The 20139-nt window shown below is 45.4% G+C and overlaps 1 pseudogene; it reads left to right on the top strand.

The window, feature by feature from the left end:
- Nucleotides 1-4535: 4535 nt before the first annotated feature.
- Nucleotides 4536-11393, top strand: LOC119358468 (annotated as a pseudogene).
- Nucleotides 11394-20139: the final 8746 nt, after the last annotated feature.

Below are 20139 nucleotides of genomic sequence, written 5' to 3'. Positions count from 1 at the left end.
AGGAAAAGTTTCTCTCGAAAGAATTGAGTGGGAGGATGGTGGAGACTTGATGAGGTTATTGAACCGTCTCTTCAACTAGTGTGTGGCAGGGCACAGGGAGTTGTTCCTATGGCACCTACACCAATTGAAGTGGAAGCTTATGATGGTGATCATGAAACTTCAGATCAAGTCACTACCAAACCTCGTAGGACGACAAGGATGTGTACTACTTCAGAGTGGTACGTAATCCTGTCTTGGAAGTCATGTTGCTAGACAACAATGAACCTACGAGCTATGGAGAAGCGATGGTGGGCCTGGATTCCAAAATGGCTCGAGGCCATATAATCCGAGAGAGGATCCATATTTGAAAACAAAGTGTAGACTTTGGAAGAACTACTTGATGGTCGTAAGGCTGTTAGGTACATATGGATTTTAAAAGGAAGACGGACAATGATGGTAAGTATCACCATTAAGAAAGCTCGACTTGTCGTTAAGATGTTTTTCGACAAGTTCAAGGAGTTGACTACGATGAGACTTTCTCACTCGTAGCGATGCTAAGAGTCTGTTGGAATTATATTAGCGATTACTGCATTATTTATGAAATCTTGCAGATAGGATGTCAAAACACTGTTTCCTCGACGATTTTCTTGAGGAAAGGTCGTATGTGATACAACCGGAAGGTTTTGTCAATCCTGAAAGATGCTAACAAGTATGCAAAGCTCCAGCAATCCTTCTAAGGACTGGAGTAAGCATCTCGGAGTTGGAATATACGCTTTGATGATGATCAAAGATTTTGGGTGTATACAAAGTTTATGAGAAACTTGTATTTCCAAAGAAGTGAGTGGGAGCACTATAGAATTTCCGATGAGTATATGTTGTTAACATATTGTTGATCGGAAATGATGTAGAATTTCTGGAAAGAATGCAGAGTTATTTGAAAAGTGTTTTTGGATTGAAAACCTGGATTAGGCTACTTGAGTATTAAGCATTTAGATCTATAAGGATAGATCAAAACGCTTAATAGTACTTTCAAATGAATACATACCGTGATAAGATTTTGAAGGAGTTCAAAATGGATCGGCAAAGAAGGAGTTCTTGGCTGTGTTATAAGGTGTGAACATTGAGTAAGACTCGAAACTTGACCACGGCAGAATAGAGAGAAAGGACGAAGGTCGTCCCCTATGCTTAAGACATAGGCTCTACAGTATGCTATGCTGTGTACCGCACCTGAAATGTGCCTTGCCATGAGTCAGTCAAGGGGTACAAGAGTGATCCAAGAATGGATCAGAGGACAGCGGTCAAAGGTATCCTTAGTAACTAGTGGACTAAGGAATTTTCTCGATTATGGAGGTGGTCAAAGAGTTCATCGTAAAGGGTTACGCCGATGCAAACTTTGACACTAATCCAGATTATTCTGAGTAGTAAACTGGATTTGTATAGTAGAACAGTTCTTTGGAATAGCTCCAAATAGAACGTGGTAGCTGCATCTACAAGATGACATAGAAATTTGCGAAGTACATACGGATCTGAAAGATTCAGACCCGTTGACTATAACATCTCTCACAAGCATAACATGATCAAACCCAGAACTCATCGAGTCTTAATCACATGGTAATATGAACTAGATTATTGACTCTAGTAAACTCTTTGGGTGTTAGTCACATGGGGATGTGACCTTGAGTGTTAATCACATATCGACGTGAACTGGATTATTGACTCTAGTGCAAGTGGGAGACTGTTGGAAATATGCCCTAGAGGCAATAATAAATTGATTATTATTATATTTCCTTGTTCATGATAATCGTTTATTATCCATGCTAGAATTGTATTGATAGGAAACTCAGATACATGTGTGGATACATAGACAACACCATGTCCCTAGTAAGCCTCTAGTTGACTAGCTCGTTAATCAATAGATGGTCACGGTTTCCTGACCATGGACATTGGATGTCGTTGATAATGGGATCACATCATTAGGAGAATGATGTGATGGACAAGACCCAATCCTAAGCCTAGCACAAGATCATGTAGTTCGTATGCTAAAGCTTTTCTAATGTCAAGTATCATTTCCTTAGACCATGAGATTGTGCAACTCCCGGATACCGTAGGAGTGCTTTGGGTGTGCCAAACGTCACAACGTAACTGGGTGGCTATAAAGGTACACTACAGGTATCTCCGAAAGTGTCTGTTGGGTTGGCACGAATCGAGACTGGGATTTGTCACTCCGTGTGACGGAGAGGTATCTCTGGGCCCACTCGGTATGATATCATCATAATGTGCACAATGTGATCAAGGAGTTGATCACGGTATGATGTGTTACGGAACGAGTAAAGAGACTTGCCGGTAACGAGATTGAACAAGGTATCGGGATACTGACGATTGAATCTCGGGTAAGTATCGTACCGATAGACAAAGGGAATTGTATACGGGATTGATTAAGTCCTTGACATCGTGGTTCATCCGATGAGATCATCGTGGAGCATGTGGGAGCCAACATGGGTATCCAGATCCCGCTGTTGGTTATTGACCGGAGAACGTCTCGGTCATGTCTGCATGGTTCCCGAACCCGTAGGGTCTACACACTTAAGGTTCGATGACGCTAGGGTTATAAAGGAAGTTTGTATGTGGTTACCGCATGTTGTTCGGAGTCCTGGATGAGATTCCGGACCTCACGAGGAGTTCCGGAATGGTCCGGAGGTAAAGATTTATATATAGGAAGTCCTGTTTTGGTCACCAGAAAAGTTTCGGGCTTTATCGGTAACGTACCGGGACCACCGGGAGGGTCCCGGGGGTCCACCAAGTGGGGCCACAAGACCCGGAGGGATGCATGGGCCAAGTGTGGGAGGGGACCAGCCCCAGGTGGGCTGGTGCGCCCCCCCCCCCCCACCAAGGTCCAAGGCGCAAGGGAGAGGAGAAGGGGGCAAACCCTAGGGCAGATGGGCCCTAAGGCCCACCCTGGTGCGCCTCCCCCTCTCCCATCCCCTTGGCCGCCCCTAGATGGGATCTAGGGGGCTGCCGCCACCCCTAGGGAGGGAACCCTAGGTGGGGGCGCAGCCCCTCCCCTTCCCCTATATATAGTTGAGGTTTGGGCTGCCCAATTAAGACACACGAATTCCTCTCCTCTTGCTGGCGCAGCCCTACCTCTCTCCCTCCTCATATCTCGTGGTGCTTGGCGAAGCCCTGCTGGATCACCACACTCCTCCACCACCACCACGCCATTGTGCTGCTGCTGGATGGAGTCTTCCTCAACCTCTCCCTCTCTCCTTGCTGGATCAAGGCATGGGAGACGTCACTGGGCTGTACGTATGTTGAACACGGAGGTGCCGCCCGTTCGGCACTAGGATCATCCGTGATTTGGATCACGACGAGTACGACTCCATCAACCCCGTTCTCTTGAACGCTTCCGCTTAGCGATCTACAAGGGTATGTAGATGCACTCTCCTTCCCCTCGTTGCTGGTCTCTCCATAGATAGATCTTGGTGACACGTAGGAAAATTTTGAATTTCTGCTACGTTCCCTAACACTACTATGTATCGCTACTCGTTAGTAAAAATGTTTGAATTATTTGTATGTCGGCCAGCTATGCAAGTAGGATGGTGTCCCAACTCCCAACTGTTTGTGTATAGACTTTATATTGTGTTATCTGATGTGACTATAACTTACTGTACTATGTTATACTTTCGGTTGCTTGGTACGTCTAGTGCATTTGATTTCCCACCTGCTGTTGATGGGTCATTTGTGAACATTGCATAATATAAGTCAGGCCTCTGATCTCGTGATCATACCAAATCAACATAAGGCGGTGACTGCAGGGTGCAAGTCTACTGCCAAGGAAGAAAAATAATTTAGAGGGTCCAGTGTCGAGTCCTCCAGGGATGGTAGATAACCGGAGTTTTATTTTATTTTATTTTATTTTTTGCGGGGGAGATGACCAGAGTTCTCAAGGCACATAACACAATCAAACCAAAGTTGTTACCACGGACACGGTTATTCTATAGTTCAAGCAGCTCGTACATAACTTATTTTGGCAACTTCAAATTTATTACTCAAAGACAAGTCACTAAGGGCGGACACCTCTGACCGATCCCCAATAAACTGTTAGAGGAGGATAAATCTGATTCTCCTCATCTAACGAGGAACCAACCGAACCCCAAAAACTATTAGTCGAGAAAAACTTTTACTCCACAGCAGACGGACTACTTGTGGAGTAAAAATTTCCCAGGCAATTTCACCTCACCTTCCACCGCCCCGCCCACTAATCCATGCCGGCGCACCCCCATCCACACCAACATCCACTTTGGCGCTGGATTGTCGCCGATAATGGCCGGATCCAATTGCTCGTGGCCATGGCAGTTCACCCTCCTCCTGTGCCAGCGCCAGTGCTTCTTCCTCCCACATCCTCGGTCTCCTACCGCCGACTATGCAACGACAATACATCTTGGCGCCCTGCAGCGCCGATGAGGGACGTGGGTCGCGAAGATAACCGACCGTGACACGGGCCGATTTGGGCTGTCTCCTTCCACTCCACCGTGTGGGTGGTGTGCGAATACGACATCATGCAAGTCTGCTTCCACGACGCCAATGCTCGGCACAACTTCCTCGATGGCTTTTCATGGTGGGAGCCCGTCGGGGTGGCCACCGCACGGGAGACATGGGAACACAGGGAGACCCACGAGCGCCTTGAGGAGTGGCAAGCAGACAAGGCGCACATGGCGGAGCTCCCCGACCTCTACATGGAACGCATCGAGGCAAAGAGCTGAAGGAAATATGCCCTAGAGGCAATAATAAAGTTGTTATTTTATATTTCCTTATATCATGATAAATGTTTATTATTTATGCTAGAATTGTATTAACCGGAAACTTGATACATGTGTGGATACATAGACAAAACACCGTGTCCCTAGTAAGCCTCTTCTAGACTAGCTCATTAATCAAAGATGGTTATGTTTCCTAACCATAGACATGTGTTGTCATTTGATGAACGGGATCACATCATTAGGAGAATGATGTGATGGACAAGACCCATCCATTAGCTTAGCATAATGATCGTTAAGTTTTATTTATATTTCTTTCTTCATGACTTATACATATTCCTCTGACTATGAGATTATGCAACTCCCGAATACCGGAGGAACACCTTGTGTGCTATCAAACGTCACAACGTAACTGGGTGATTATGAAGATGCTCTACAGGTGTCTCCGAAGGTGTTTGTTGGGTTGGCATAGATCAAGATTAGGATTTGTTACTCCGGGTATAGGAGAGGTATCTCTGGGCCCTCTCGGTAATACACATCACTATAAACCTTGCAAGCAATGTGACTAATGAGTTAGTTACGGGATGATGCATTACGGAACGAGTAAAGAGACTTGTCGGTAACGAGATTGAACTAGGTATGATGATACCGACGGTCGAATCTCGGGCAAGTAACAAACCGATGACAAAGGGAATAACGTATGTTGTTATTGCGGTTTGACTGATAAAGATCTTCGTAGAATATGTAGGAACCAATATGAGCATCCAGGTTCCGCTGTTGGTTATTGACCGGAGATGTGTCTCGGTCATGTCTACATAGTTCTCGAACCCGTAGGGTCCGCACGCTTAACGTTCGATGACAATTTGTATTATGAATTATGTGTTTTGGTGACCGAAGATTGTTTGGAGTCCCGGATGAGATCACGGACATCACGAGGAGTCTCGAAATGGTCGAGAGGTAAAGATTGATATATTGGATGATAGTATTCCGACACCGGAATGGTTTCGGGATGTTTCGAATATTTATCGGAGTACCGAGAAGTTACCGGAACCCCCCGGGGAAGTGATGGGCCTTCATGGGCCATAGGGGAGAAAGAGAGGGGAGCCCGTAGGGTGGCGCCCCCCCCCCCCCCAAGGGAGTCTAAATTGGACAAGGGGGAGGGGGCGCGGCCCCCTTTCCTCTTTCCCTCTCCCTCTCCCTCTCCTTCCCTTTTCCCTCCGATGAGAAAGGAAAAAGAGGGTGGCGGAATCCTACTAGGAGCGGAGTCCTAGTAGGACTGCCCCCCTTGGTGCACCCCCTCTAGGATGGCTGCTTCCTCCCCTCCTCCTTTATATACGGGGGCAGGGGGCACTCCAAAGCACAACAGTTGTTCTCTTAGCCGTGTGCGCTGCCCCCCTCCATAGTTCACTCCTCCGATCATAGCGTCGTAGTGCTTAGGCGAAGCCCTGCGCGGATCACATCACCATCACTGTCACCACACTCTCGTGCTGACGAAACTCGCCCTCGACCCTCTGCTGGATCAAGAGTTCGAGGGACGTCATCGAGCTGAACGTGTGTTGAACTCGAAGGTGTCGTACGTTCGGTACTAGATCGGTTGGATCGTGAAGACGTTCGATTACATCAACTGCATTAACCTAACGCTTCCGCTTTCGGTCTACGAGGGTACGTGGACACACTCTCCCCCTCTTGTTACTATGCATCTCCTAGATAGATCTTGCGTGATCGTAGGAGTTTTTTTGAAATTGCATGCTACGTTCCCCAACAGTGGCATCCGAGCCAGGTCCATGCGTAGATGATATGCACGAGTAGAACACAAAGAGTTGTGGGCGATCATAGTCATACTACTTACCACCAAGATCTTATTTTGATTCGGCGATATTGTTGGATGAAGCGGCCCGGACCAACCTTACATGACCACGTTCATGAGACCAGTTCCACCGACAGACATGCAACTTGTTTTGCATAAAGGTGGCGGGCGGGTGTCTGTTTCTCCAACTTTAGTTGAATCAAATTTGACTATGGCCGGTCCTTGTTGAAGGTTAAAACAACACACTTGACGAAAAATCGTTGTGGTTTTGATGCGTACGTAAGAATGGTTCTTACTAGAAGCCCGTAGTAGACACGTAAAACTTGCAATAACACAGTAGAGGACGTCTAACTTGTTTTTCCAGGGCATGTTGTGATGTGATATGGCCAAGACATGATGTGATATACTATGCTTAATGCTTGTCACTAGGACCCCGAGTGCCATGATTTCAGATCTGAACTATTTATGTTTTCACCATTATATCTATGTTCTTGATCTGATCTTGCAAGTCATATGCACCTACTATGTGTTAGGATCCGCATAGCCCAAGGTGACAATAATTGAGATTCTTTCCGGTGATTACCGTAGTTTGAGGAGTTCATGTATTCACTATGTGCTAATGCTTTGTTCCAGTTCTCTATTAAAAGGAGGCCTTAATATCCCTTAGTTTTTTTACGGACCCCGCTGCCACGGGAGGGTAGGAGAAAAGATGTCATGCAAGTTCTTTTCCATAAGCACGTATGCCTATTTATGGAATACATGCCTACATTATATCGATGAACTGGAGCTAGTTCTGTGTCGCCCTAGGTTATAACTGTCATATGATGAATACTATCCAATGATATCACCGATCCAATGCCTACGAATTTTTCACATATTGTTTTTGCTAAGTTACTGTTGTTGCTGCTACTGTTACAATTGCTACAAAACTGTTGCCACTATTGTTACCGTTATTACCATTGTTCAAGAACTCGGCCGATTTACCATTTAAATGCCCATTTAATCGCTACTCAGTGCCTAACTGAGGTGAATATCACATACCCGGTTCATTAAATGGTCAATCCAATTAACTGGCATTTAATCGGTTGTTAGACGATTAACTGGTTGTCAAACCGATTAATCGGTAATGGGTCAAGTAACTGAAGCGGCATCCATGAAAAAAGAGGGATAACCGAAGTGGCAATCTAGGCCATTATTTGGCACTGTAACCTCCGGTTAGTTGCCTTCCGGTTTGGATGCATCATGACCAAACCGTCCAGGTAACAATTCTACCTCTTGTCCATGCTTTTTATATGCCTACGACATTATATTTTAGTATAAATGTATAATACGTAGTTGTGAGCATTGGATTATGTGGTACAATACGTGAAAAACTAGTTACATGTTGCCAATATATTCTAATGTGCAGCCGATTAACGATTGACCGATTAATTCAGTTAAATGGCTGATTAACCGATTAATCGCTAATCAGTAGTCGACCGAGCATTTACCAGTTACCGAATTCCCGAACAATGGTTATTACTGCTATCAAAACCATCATACTACTGTGCTACTGATCATTATGCTACAGATATTTAATCTCCAGGTGTGGTTGAGTTGACAACTCAACTGCTAATACTTGCAAATATTGTATGGCTGCCCTTGTGTCGAATCAATAATTTTGGGTCCAATACTCTACCCTTGAAAACTGTTGTGATCCCCTATACTTGTGGGTTATCACATAACTGTAGTAGCTATTGTCTACTACCTTCCATACATTTCTTGGAGAATGGCAATAAGTTGTCAATGGAAATAAATTGTCAACTATTTTTAGATAAATAATATAAATTACTTGACAAATTTGTCTGACAAACTCACATAGAGGTAGAAGTTGAAGCATATCCACATCCACCCAAATGTCAATATTATCTTCAGTGTCATCTTCAGGACGAATATCAAAGGTTATTTTCATATATCCTCCTTAAATCCATAGGCATTGCATAGTGCTCTCCAATTTGCTAAAATTCTTGGAAAATTTTGGCATACCTTTGCTAAAATATGACACGTCGATCGCCTGAAATTTGCCAAAACAGAAATGAATCAACATTCCAGCAAAACAAAGGCCACTCAGAGGTGTTCACTGCAAATTCATACACATGTCCTAAGAGACAACGAATACATGTCCAAATATCATCATACACATGTCCAAGGAGAAGAGAAGGAGGTGAGGTGTGCACTTTTAGCTCACCGACTTGGCTACAGAGGAAGTCGACAAAGTAGAGGAAAACTCCGACGACGATCACTCCAGGGAGACAAGACACTAGAAAGCTTGCATATTCCACCGAGTGAAAATTTTAGATCATCAAGTCTCATACTAAATATTTGTATACCTGATTTTTTAGTAAAAAATTCTAATACTAAAATCTAAATTTGATAGCTAGAAATGTCTCATGTAGCATTCCAATACATTTCTATATTGAAAATTTTCTATACCTAAAATTTTCTATTACTATATTTTTTACTAAAAATTTCTATACCATATTATTTTACAAAAAAATATATTACTAAATTCGATACCTAAAAATTTCTTATATAGCATTCCATTACATTTTTGTACCTACAATTTTCTATTACTACAATTTTTTTACTAAAAAATTCTATAACTATATTTTTGTAATAAAAGTTTCTATAACTAAATTTGATACCTAAAAATTTCTCATGTAGCATTCCAATACATTTCTATACCTACAAATTTATATTACTATTTTTTTACTAAAAATTTATATTTCTAGATTACGAGAATAAACCTGCATTAAGAAACAGAGGGAGGAGGGAGGGAGGTGGAAGGAGGAGGGATGGAGGGAGGTAGGGAGGTTGAAGGAGGAGGAAGGCGCTACCTCAGTGGAGGAGGAGGAGGAGCGTCAGCGGTTGACAGCGGTGGCGATGGGGGCTAACGAGCGTGGGAGAGGGCCGGCAACGGGGAGACACTGGAGAGGGAGAGTGAGGGCGGCTGCAAGAGGAGGATAAGATGGGTACGGTTTAGCAGCAACGCGGAGCATGGACCCCTGGTACTGCTAACCCCATTAGTTATAGCGCGGGTTACAGGCACTGTTTTAAATAGCCCGCTATAGCTCCGCTATAGCATGCTATAGCATTTACCAAAGGTTTTGCGCTAAGAGACTTTGGTCCAAACAAATGAACAAACACTTTAAATAGCGCGATGTAGTTCCGTTATAGCATTTGGAAGAGATCCGCCGCTAAGATGCTTAGCGCGCTATTTAAAACTATGATTATAGGCCCATGCTGTTGCTAAGTCGGGACGGGGAGCTGGCCCCGGACTGACCACAACAGCAACGCGGGTTACGCGGCCAACGCTACAGCTAATTTTCTACTGTGGCCAGCCCGTGGGGAATAGTGGGGCCCACGTAGGAGTAGCGACGGTATAGCGGGCCAGCCCTACTACTAAAGCCCACCTGCAGTGTTGGTGTTTGGCCCGTGCTGCTGCTAAGTTGCAATAGTTGGGACGTCATCCTACTTGCATAGCTGGCCGACAAACAAATAACATCTTCACTACTATTAAACAATCCAACAGAAACTTTATTAAGTGCATCCCGTAATTACACCCAGAACATCGGACGACCTACTCACCACCGCACGATTAGTCCCACAAATCTGAATCTAATGACAATCATTGATTTAATAGTTTTACGGTGTGCACTTAGTAATTTCCAATGATGACCGTACTCCACCACCCACCCCCCGATCCAAGGAGTTCCTGAAATCACGTCAACGATTTCCTTCTGTGAACAGGCCTCCACACCACACCCGACCGCTAATTAGTAATTACCCCTAAAGATCCCGGAGGCGAAGGAGCTGCGGCTGGAGGCGGAGTCCGCGCTGGAGTGGGGCTGCATGTGCGTGCGACTGGCCGACATCGCCGCAATCGTCACGCGGAGGGCCGGGTCACCGTCGGGCGCAATCGGGACAAGAGCGAGCGGCCGCTCGAGCAGACCGCCACATACGCGCTGCTTTCGGCGCAGCTGGATTTCGGCGGCATGGGTGACGTGTTAGAGGTCATTGCCACGGCCACATGTGGCCAGTTGCTCGCCATGCGGGAGATATGGGGTGTCAGCCGCAGCCTCGGGGCGGCGAGCGGGGTGTTTGACCAGGTGAAGAGAGGCTCGCCGGGTAGATGCTAGATGCGAGGTAAGGGGGTTAGCTCAGCATGGGCGCGCGTGGCCGACGGCCAGAGGGGGGCGCGGTGGCCTGAGCGAGAGGCCAGTGAGTCCCATTCTCTGCTCGTGCCCTCTCTCCTCCTCCTTCCAGCAAAGGGCGCGTGCCGGCCGGCCGTTGCGGAGGGCGAGTACGGGCCATGCGGACCGGAGCTTGAGGAGGGCAAGCGCGGACGACGCCGAACGGGGCTTGAGGAGGCAATGCGAATGTTGCCTTAGGAGAACGCGGGTGCAGACAAAGGAGAGCGTGCGTGGCCGGAGGTTGAGGACGGCGGCGTCTGTGTTGTGTCTGCGTGCTGTGTACTGAATAATGGGCTGTGCATTGAACTTTTGATGCGAGCTGTTGTGCACTTATCCTTTGTTAGATATTCTGCTGCAGAATATTTCGTGGTGACAGGCACTACATCACTACAAACTTGATGTGTGACACCTTCTCTCCTTGATTTCTCCCAAAAGTTTGACATTATTTGACCCATCAATCATAATCTCATGTTTTAGGGGAAATCCTAATCTCACCTCTAATACTAATATTTGACACATATTCCTTAGAATGGTCATATTAGCGACTTAACTCCTCTTTTTTTTTGTCAGGATCCTTCAGAAGTTGAAGGCGACCATAAAAGTTTGGAATATTTTTCCTAAAAGCAACCAAGAGATACCCAGGTCCCAGGGCCTGATCAGGTGCAGGCTGTGTCGCTCAGCAGGAAAAAAAAGACAACAGCTTTGGCCTTTTGATCCTCTTGAGTGCTTTGTTTCCATGGAAAACTAGATGAATCAAAGACAACAACATAGCCTAAAAAAAAGCAGCTAGGGTTTGCCTCTCGCCGGCTCCGACGTAGGTCCGCCTCAGCTCTGGTGGCCCTAGGGCCATGGAGGCGCGGTGGATCCTGCCAAGGGCCGGCGGGTTTTTAGTATTTCAATTTTGTTAGGGTTTGTGTTCTGCTCAGGAAGACGAAATGGTGACGGCTTTCTGAAGATGGAATAAAGGTCTCTCCGTCTAGCCCCCGTTCCAGTGGTGCATCTAGCATCGTTGGTGGGCGTGTGGAGGTGTGTCTTCGGCGGATCTATTTTTGGTGGATTTGCTCGGATCTCGTTGGTGTTCGTCTACGTTCGTGTGTCTTCGGATTGGATCCTTTCGATCTATGTTATTCTTCATCTGCGCCGATTGTTGTTCTCGTGCGCTCGTCCTATGGGGCCTTACCACGACGACTTCCCGACTGTCTACTACAACAAGTTGTGCCCGACTCTGACGATGGAGGGGCGATAACGGTGGCGCGCCTTTGGCTCGCTTCAGTGCTTGTAATCGTCGCTAGGTGGTCTACAAATTTGGTTGTAATTTTTATTATTTTTGGTATCCGTTGTACTGCCATGATTGAAGAAGAATAGATCGGAAGATTTCCCGCAAAAAAAAGACAACAACATAGCCTAATTTTTCCGCAAAAAAAGAAAAAAAAACAACATAGCCGAATTATTTTTCCATTTTTAATGGATATTTTAAAAACAAACAGAACATCTATTTGTAAATTTAGAAAATATAGTTTTATTAAAACATTCATATTTCTGTTCTTTGGGAAAATCGAACGCACGATGTTCCTATTTCTTTATTTCACGATGAGTCATATGCTTGCAACAATAACAACAATTTTTTTTATTATCACTGTCCAGCTTTTTCAGTTCTTGGAAAATTTTAATATATACTTTTTGCATCAGAAGTTTGCATAGGTTAGTTGCTCCTCTCCGCAAAGTAAATATCCTCCCGTGTTAACAAAAGGAAAATATCCTCCCTTCAATACAACAAATAAATTCAATATTCTTCCGCTAAATGAAAAATGTTAGTTCATTATTAGTACATTATTATCAGCTATTGAATGTGTAATATTTATATGTAGTACATCACTATATTTTTTTCTTCTAATGTTTATCTATTAACTAGGATGAACATGTATTATCTTTTTGAAAAATACATGCGTTGCATGTGCATGCTAACTAGTACCACTAGCAAACATATTAGATGGGCAAGACATCACACTACACCTGGGCAGATTATCCCTCAATTAATAAATCCATCTTGTCCCGGACAAGGCGGGACCAAGCAACCGTGATGTCAACCTTAGTGCCATAGACAAAACAACTACCCATACTTATGTTGCAATTCTGGGGATGGAAGTCAACATTGACTGGAGGTTCAGATCCCCCGTATGCTTGTATTCTAACTTCCAACCGGCCTTGCAATTGTACTGACACAACGTTCCTTGAAAGAGATACCCATCTAAACCATCTTCTGGAATTTTTTCAGCGGAATCAAGCAAAACAACTTCATCACACGAGTGATCATCAACCTCTGCAGAATACACGAAGCAAGTAACTCGGCCTCCGCATTCAAAAGGCCACCTCCCTTTACCAACACAAACGCCCACGATAGTTGCTTGGACTGTGGCAGTAAGTCGCCCAAGGCTCAACTCTGCACTACACATGGAGCCATGGAAGCATAAAAGTTGCTCTGCACCATCGTAACGTTTGCTAAGACTCATCAATGCTCTGTCTCTGATCTCATCATCGCCCTCAATAATTCTTAGTTCGACTTCAAAGTCAACAGGATCCTCGGCTACAATTGCACGAGAAGGGCCAGTCAAGCATAGGGAAGAGTCCTGCAAGCATTATATCATCATTTTACTGGAATAGAATGTTTTGCTGTAGAAGGAAAAACACTTCAAAAAAAGGGATGAAATTGGAGAGAAAACTAAATCTAGAACAGTGCATACATTTTCAGTGAGTACTTGGCCCCTAAACTCTGACCGACAGAAGAGAAGGTTGAGGTTGCGGTCCACAGTGTCCCGGGCAGCGACCTCACCGTACACATAGAGTGGCCACTTGAGGTCATTGTGCAGTCGAGCAATTTTGAAGGAGTAGATCTGCACGGTTGTCCCAGTGACAGCAGCAGGGGGCGGGATGATACCGGGTGTATAGTGTGTAAACTGCATAGGACTCAAAATGGCTGCAGCAACAAAGCCAAAGTGTGAGCGGCGCGGTCATCAAAATTCTAATATGATAACTAAATTGAGCAATTCTCTTCCATCCTCTTACATAAAGAAGAATCAGGGAGGAAGTTGGTGATTCGCTGAAATTTCTTGAGACATGTATGTTGGAAATATGAGCAAATTACTACGAGATTTAATCCGAATAAACAGAAGATAAATCATGACCACAACAGCAGAGATTAAACTAATCATGCGAACTAGCATAGCAGATGAACATATCACATCTAGGGCACATACTAGAAGTATGAATTCTACCACGATCTCAAACAGGAAGGATAGAATCACATACGGTGCAGCGGGTGCAGCACCACCGGCGTTGACGTTGTCGCCCATGTCGTCGAGGACGAGGTTGCCAAGTTCGGGGAAGAAGTCGTCGTTCGCGAAGTCGTCGCTGCCAGCAGTTGCGCGGGTGCGCTCCCCAAAAACCTGATCGCCCCTCTCCCGTACAGGATCACGAGAGGCGGGGTTCCGGAGGCCTGGTGTCCCTTCTCGCGGTGCACGCCAGAAGGAGGGATGGACAAGACTTGCTTGGCGGCACAATGATCTGGAACGGTGCTGAGAAACCATATGAAGCGGCGGCGGCTAGCGTAGACGTCTGCCTGACTATACAGTGCAGGCCGGGTAGGTCGTGGGAGTAAACCCCACGTCCGAGTCGTCACGATCCAAAAGAATCGGAAACGGTTCAGTAATTAATGACTCATTAATTTTCCCATGCAGCAAAAATCTTGACAACGTGCATAGCTCTGTCCTCGGCTCGGCTCAATCCCGCAACCCGTGGCGCGGTGCGTCGTGACGAGGCGTGGCGTGGCGAGGCGAGCGAGGAGGAGGAGCGCACGTGTAGGTCTCCTCTTCTCACGCTCATACAAGTGGTAGAAGAGCTCACTTTATAAAAAGGTGCAACTCTCTCTCAACTTCCGGGTTGGGACTAAACTTTAGCCTCACTCACTCCACTCACATGTGTGCATGAATGGGCCAAGAGAATTTCAGAATTTTAGTTGGGCTTTGGGCCAAAGGTCTACTAGCAAAATTCCAACAATCCCCCACAAAGTCTCATTGGCACATCTCATCATTTAGTTCCAAAATATTGTTTTATATATCGGTGCTTAGTGGAGACTGTAAAGTTGAACTTCCACTTAGAAATTTATGCTACACTAGATCACAACTTTAATAGTGGACTATGCCTTGAACTACAAGTTTTCTGTGAAACTAGTTTCACACAAATTCTTGACCGATACTGGGCTGCCGCAAGGCTTCCCCGCGGGTGGAGCGTATACGTCATACTCCAAGGCCTTTCATGAATTTATTAGAGAACACCCAATTCTCACAGACTGCGACATTAACAGTCAAATTCATATAGGTGTGTTCCTCAGAAGATGTTCTGCAGGACAACATCTGTGCTTACCCGAATAAGCCACTTGGAACACATTATGATAAGTATCAACCTGCCATGCAGATCAGGAGAGTATTGCATCTTCACGGAGTGGGATAATTAATATAGGGATACTCTCCTCCCAGCGGACCAACAGCTTGTCTCCCACTTCTACTTCACGGGATCTCCGATCACATAGAGTGGGTTACCACTATGGACAACTCATGCGGTGGGTCTCAAACCCATCTCCATCTATGCATTATCTATCACATTATGTGATAGACCCTTTGTGAAGGGATCTGCCAAGTTTTTTGACGTTTGGATATAATCCAACGTAATAACTCCGGAGTTCCTCAATTTTCTGATAGATTTTAGTCTCCTCTTCACATGCCTTGAGGACTTCATATTGTCCTTAGAACTGTTTATCTTGACGAGCACAGTTTGATTATCACAGTTCATCAGGATAGGGGGTATTGGTTTTTCAACCATAGGTAAGTCCATCAAGAGTTCACGAAGCCACTCTGCTTCAACAGTGGCAGTGTCTAATGCTGTGAGTTCTGCTGTGACCTCGTTAAGATGGTCTGCTTGCAAGACTTCCAGGAAACAGCGCCACCACCAAGTGTAAAAACATAACCACTTGTGGCCTTAATCTCATCAGCATCAGATATCCAGTTTGAGTCACTATAACCCTCCAATACCCTTGGATACCCTGTGTAGTGAATCCCATAGCTCGTGGTGCCTTTCAAATAGAGCATAACTCTCTCAAGCGCATGCCAATGATCATCTCCCGGTTTTGACACAAACCGACTCAGCTTGCTCACAGCAAAAGAGATGTCAGGCCTCGTGGCACTCGCCAAATATATAAGCGAGCCAATAATCTGAGAATACCTCAGTTGATCTCTAGGAATCCGTCGATTCTTTCGAAGCAACACACTAGCATCATATGGAGTTGGAGAAGGCGTGCAATCGCTATACCCAAAACGACTCAAGACCTTTTCCACATAATGAGACTGAAGCAGTGTGATCCCACCATTCTCATCTCTCAACAGCTTGATGTTTAAGATAACATCAGCTACTCCTAGATCCTTCATCTCAAAACAGCGAGATAAGAAATCCTTAACCTCCTTGATTAAATCAAGTTTGGTTCCAAAGATCAATATGTCGTCGACATACAGACAAAGAATAACTCCTTCGCCCCCACCATAGCGATAGTACACGCACTTGTCACCATCGTTTACTATAAAGCCGACAGCATTTAATGTTCTTTCGAACTTCTCATGCCACTCCTTAGAAGCTTGTTTAAGGCCATATAAAGACTTTAATAACTTGCACACCTTTCCTTCCTAACCAGGTACTACAAAACCATCTGGCTGATCCATGTAAATTTCCTCCTTCAACTCTCCATTGAGGAAAGCCGTCTTAACGTCCATTTGATGAACGAGAAGACCATGTGAGGCAGCCAGTGATAGTAGCACCCGAACTGTAGTCAGTCTAGCCACGGGTGAGTAAGTATCAAAGAAGTCTTCACCTTCTTTTTGGGTATAACCCTTGGCCACAAGCCGTGCCTTGTACTTTTCAATCGTACCATCAGGTCTAAGCTTCTTCTTGAACACCCACTTACATCCTACAGGTTTGCACCCATAAGGACGGTCAGTGATCACCCAGGTACCGTTAGCTAAGATGGAATCCATCTCGCTACGTAGAGCTTCCTTCCAGTAGTCAGCATCAGGAGATGCATAGGCTTCTGAAATAGTCCTGGGTGTGTCATCCACGAGGTACACAATGAAATCATCACCAAAATACTTTGCAGTCCTTTGTCTCTTACTCCTCACAGGAGTTCCATTGTTACCCTCAACAGGATTCTTAACGTGTTCCATCGCAATGGTGGGTTCAGAAATTACAGTGAATTCCTCACTAGATGGAGTAGGTATCTCCTGATTTGATGAACTCGACATATCCTTCATAGGAAATATGTCCTCAAAGAAAGTTGCATCATTTGATTCCATAATCGTACCAACATGCATGTCGGATACCTCAGATTTTATTATCAAAAATCTATAGCCGATGCTATGAAAAGCATAGCCTAGAAGAGCACAATCCACGGTTTTTGGTCCAAGCTTGTGCTTCTTGGGAATTGGTATATTGACTTTCGCCAAACAACCCCAAGTACGTAGGTAAGAGAGTTTCAACCTTTTACTTTCCCATTCCTCAAATGGAGTCATGGTCTTATGCTTTGTGGGAACTCGGTTTAGGACATGACACGCAGTCATTAGCGCCTCCCCCCACCATTCCTTGGATAGACCCAAAGTGTCTAACATGGTGTTAACCATATCAGTTAGAGTTCGCTTCTTTCTTTCGGCTACCCCATTTGACTGGGGTGAGTAGGGAGGCGTCCTCTCATGGATTATACCATGTTCCGCACAAAACAGATCAAATTCATTGGAAAAATACTCTCCACCATGATCGGACCTAAGCCGTTTAATTTTTCGATCAAGTTGGTTCTCTGCCTCAGCTTTATAGTTTTTAAAGAAAGTCAAAGCCTCATCTTTTGATTTCAGAAGATACACATGACAATATCTAGTGGAGTCATCAATCAACGTCATGAAGTATCTCTTTCCACCTTTTGTCAACACACCATTCATCTCACAAAGATCAGAATGTATAAGCTCTAGTGGCGCCAAGTCTCTTGCCTCTGCAGTCTTATGGGACTTGCGAGGTTGCTTAGCTTGCACACATACTTGGCACTTGGAGCCTTTGACAATAGAGATTTTTGGAATTAAATTCATATTGGCTAACCGCGTCATGCAACCAAAGTTAATATGACAGAGTTGTGAATGCCAAATATCAGACTCATTATTGTGGCAAACATTATTAATAACTTTAGTGCAAATATCTGACAAAGATAGGTGGAACAAGCCTCCGCACTCATAGCCTTTTCCAACAAATTGTCCACACTTAGAAATTAAAACTTTATTGGATTCGAAAACCAACTTAAAACCATCTCGACATAAACGGGAACCGCTAACGAGATTTTTATTGATGGACGGCACATGATGAACGTTCTTCAGACGCACAGTCTTCCCCGAAGTAAACTTCAGATCGACCGTACCAACACCTGAACGATGGCATGTGACCCGTTCCCCATCAGCACGGGTGAAGTCCCTGTTGCCTGGTAAGAAGAAAACATGGAGGCGTCAGCACAAACATGTACATTGGCACCGGTGTCAATTAACCAATCAGGGGATTGAAATACTGAAATGATGGTAGGAAAAATACCGTACCCTGATTCCTTCATATCAGTATCACTGATGACAACATTAGCGGACTTGCCGCTCTTCTCATGTTCGCGCTCCTCAAAGCGGTTAGGACACTTCGGAGCCCAGTGATTAGGATCACCACAGACATGGCAAAGTCCCTTCCCCTTCTTATGAGAATTCTTCTTGAAGTTGGTAGAATGTGATGGCTTGTTCTTTGTATCAAACTTGCCTTTGCCCTGAGTTTTGTTCTTATTGTTTTTGAACTTGTTGGGCTGGGAGTTCTTCTTCTGTACCATGTGGGCACTAGAACCTCCCTCAGCAACTCGAGCACGTGTGTCCTTTGCTCTCGCCTTCTCTTCAACATCAAGAGTACCAATGAGATCCGCAACGGAAAACTCCTGTCTCTTGTGTTTCAGGGAAGTAGAAAAATTGTTCCACGAAGGTGGAAGCTTGGCAATGATGCCTCCGGCAACACACACTTGAAGTACTCAAGTTCTTTTGCGAGCGACTATATCTCATGAGTCTGCTGTACAACAGGGCGCTCATCAGTCATCTTGTAGTCATAGAATTGCTCCATGACGTACAACTTGCTGCCGGCGTCCGAGGCACCAAACTTGGCCTTGAGTGCAGCCCACATGTCCTTGCCGTTGTCAAACGACATATACGAATCCACAATGGAGTCATCAAGAACACTCAGAAGAGCGCCTTTAAAGAGGGTATCGATCTTCTCAAAAGCATGCAGCTGTGCTGGATTAAGATCGCCCTCAGGCTTGCCCTTGGTGGCATCATAGCAGCCCATGGTCTGAAACCAGTAGACTGCTCTCGTGCGCCACCTCTTATATTGCGCCCCCTTAAAGGCAGGCGGCTTCAGATGCGCAGCAAAACCACTCGGAGTAAATTGCCTATAATCAGGTTTTTGGATTGTTGGAAATATGAGCAAATTACTACGAGATTTAATCCGAATAAACAGAAGATAAATCATGACCACAGCAGCAGAGATTAAACTAATCATGCGAACTAGCATAGCAGATGAACATATCACATCTAGGGCACATACTAGAAGCATGAATTCTACCATGATCTCAAACAGGAAGGATAGAATCACATACGGTGCAGCGGGTGCAGCACCGCCGGTGTTGACGTTGTCGCCCATGTCGTCGAGGACGAGGTTGCCGAGGTCGGGGAAGAAGTCGTCGTTCACGAAGTCGTCGCTGCCAGCAGTCGCGCGAGTGCGCTCCCCAAAAACCTGATCGCCCCTCTCCCGTACAGGATCACGAGAGGCAGGATTCCGGAGGCCTGCTGTCCCTCCTCGCGGTGCAATGATCTGGAACGGTGGTGAGAAACCATACGAAGCGGCGGCGGCTAGGGTAGACGTCTGCCTGACTATATAGTGCGGGCCGGGTAGGTCGTGGGAGTAAACCCCACGTCCGAGTCGTCACGATCCAAAGAATCAGAAACGGTTTAGTAATTAACGCGTCCGTTAATTATTAATTAATGACTCATTAATTTTCCCATGCAGCAAAAATATAGACAACATGCATAGCTCTGTCCTCGGCTCAATCCCGCAACCCGCGGCGCGTCGTGGCGAGGCGTGGCGTGGCGAGCAAGGAGGAGGAGCGTGCATCTAGGTCTCCTCTTCTCATGCTCATACAAGTGGTAGAAGAGCTCACCTTATAAAGAGGTGCAACTCTCTCTCAACTTCCGGGGGGGACTAAACTTTAGCC

The sequence above is a fragment of the Triticum dicoccoides genome, chromosome 2A (genome assembly GCF_002162155.2).
Source record: "Triticum dicoccoides isolate Atlit2015 ecotype Zavitan chromosome 2A, WEW_v2.0, whole genome shotgun sequence".
NCBI lineage: Eukaryota > Viridiplantae > Streptophyta > Magnoliopsida > Poales > Poaceae > Triticum > Triticum dicoccoides.
The sequence above is the reverse complement of the archived record's forward strand: the minus strand, read 5'-3'. Positions and strand labels throughout refer to the sequence as shown.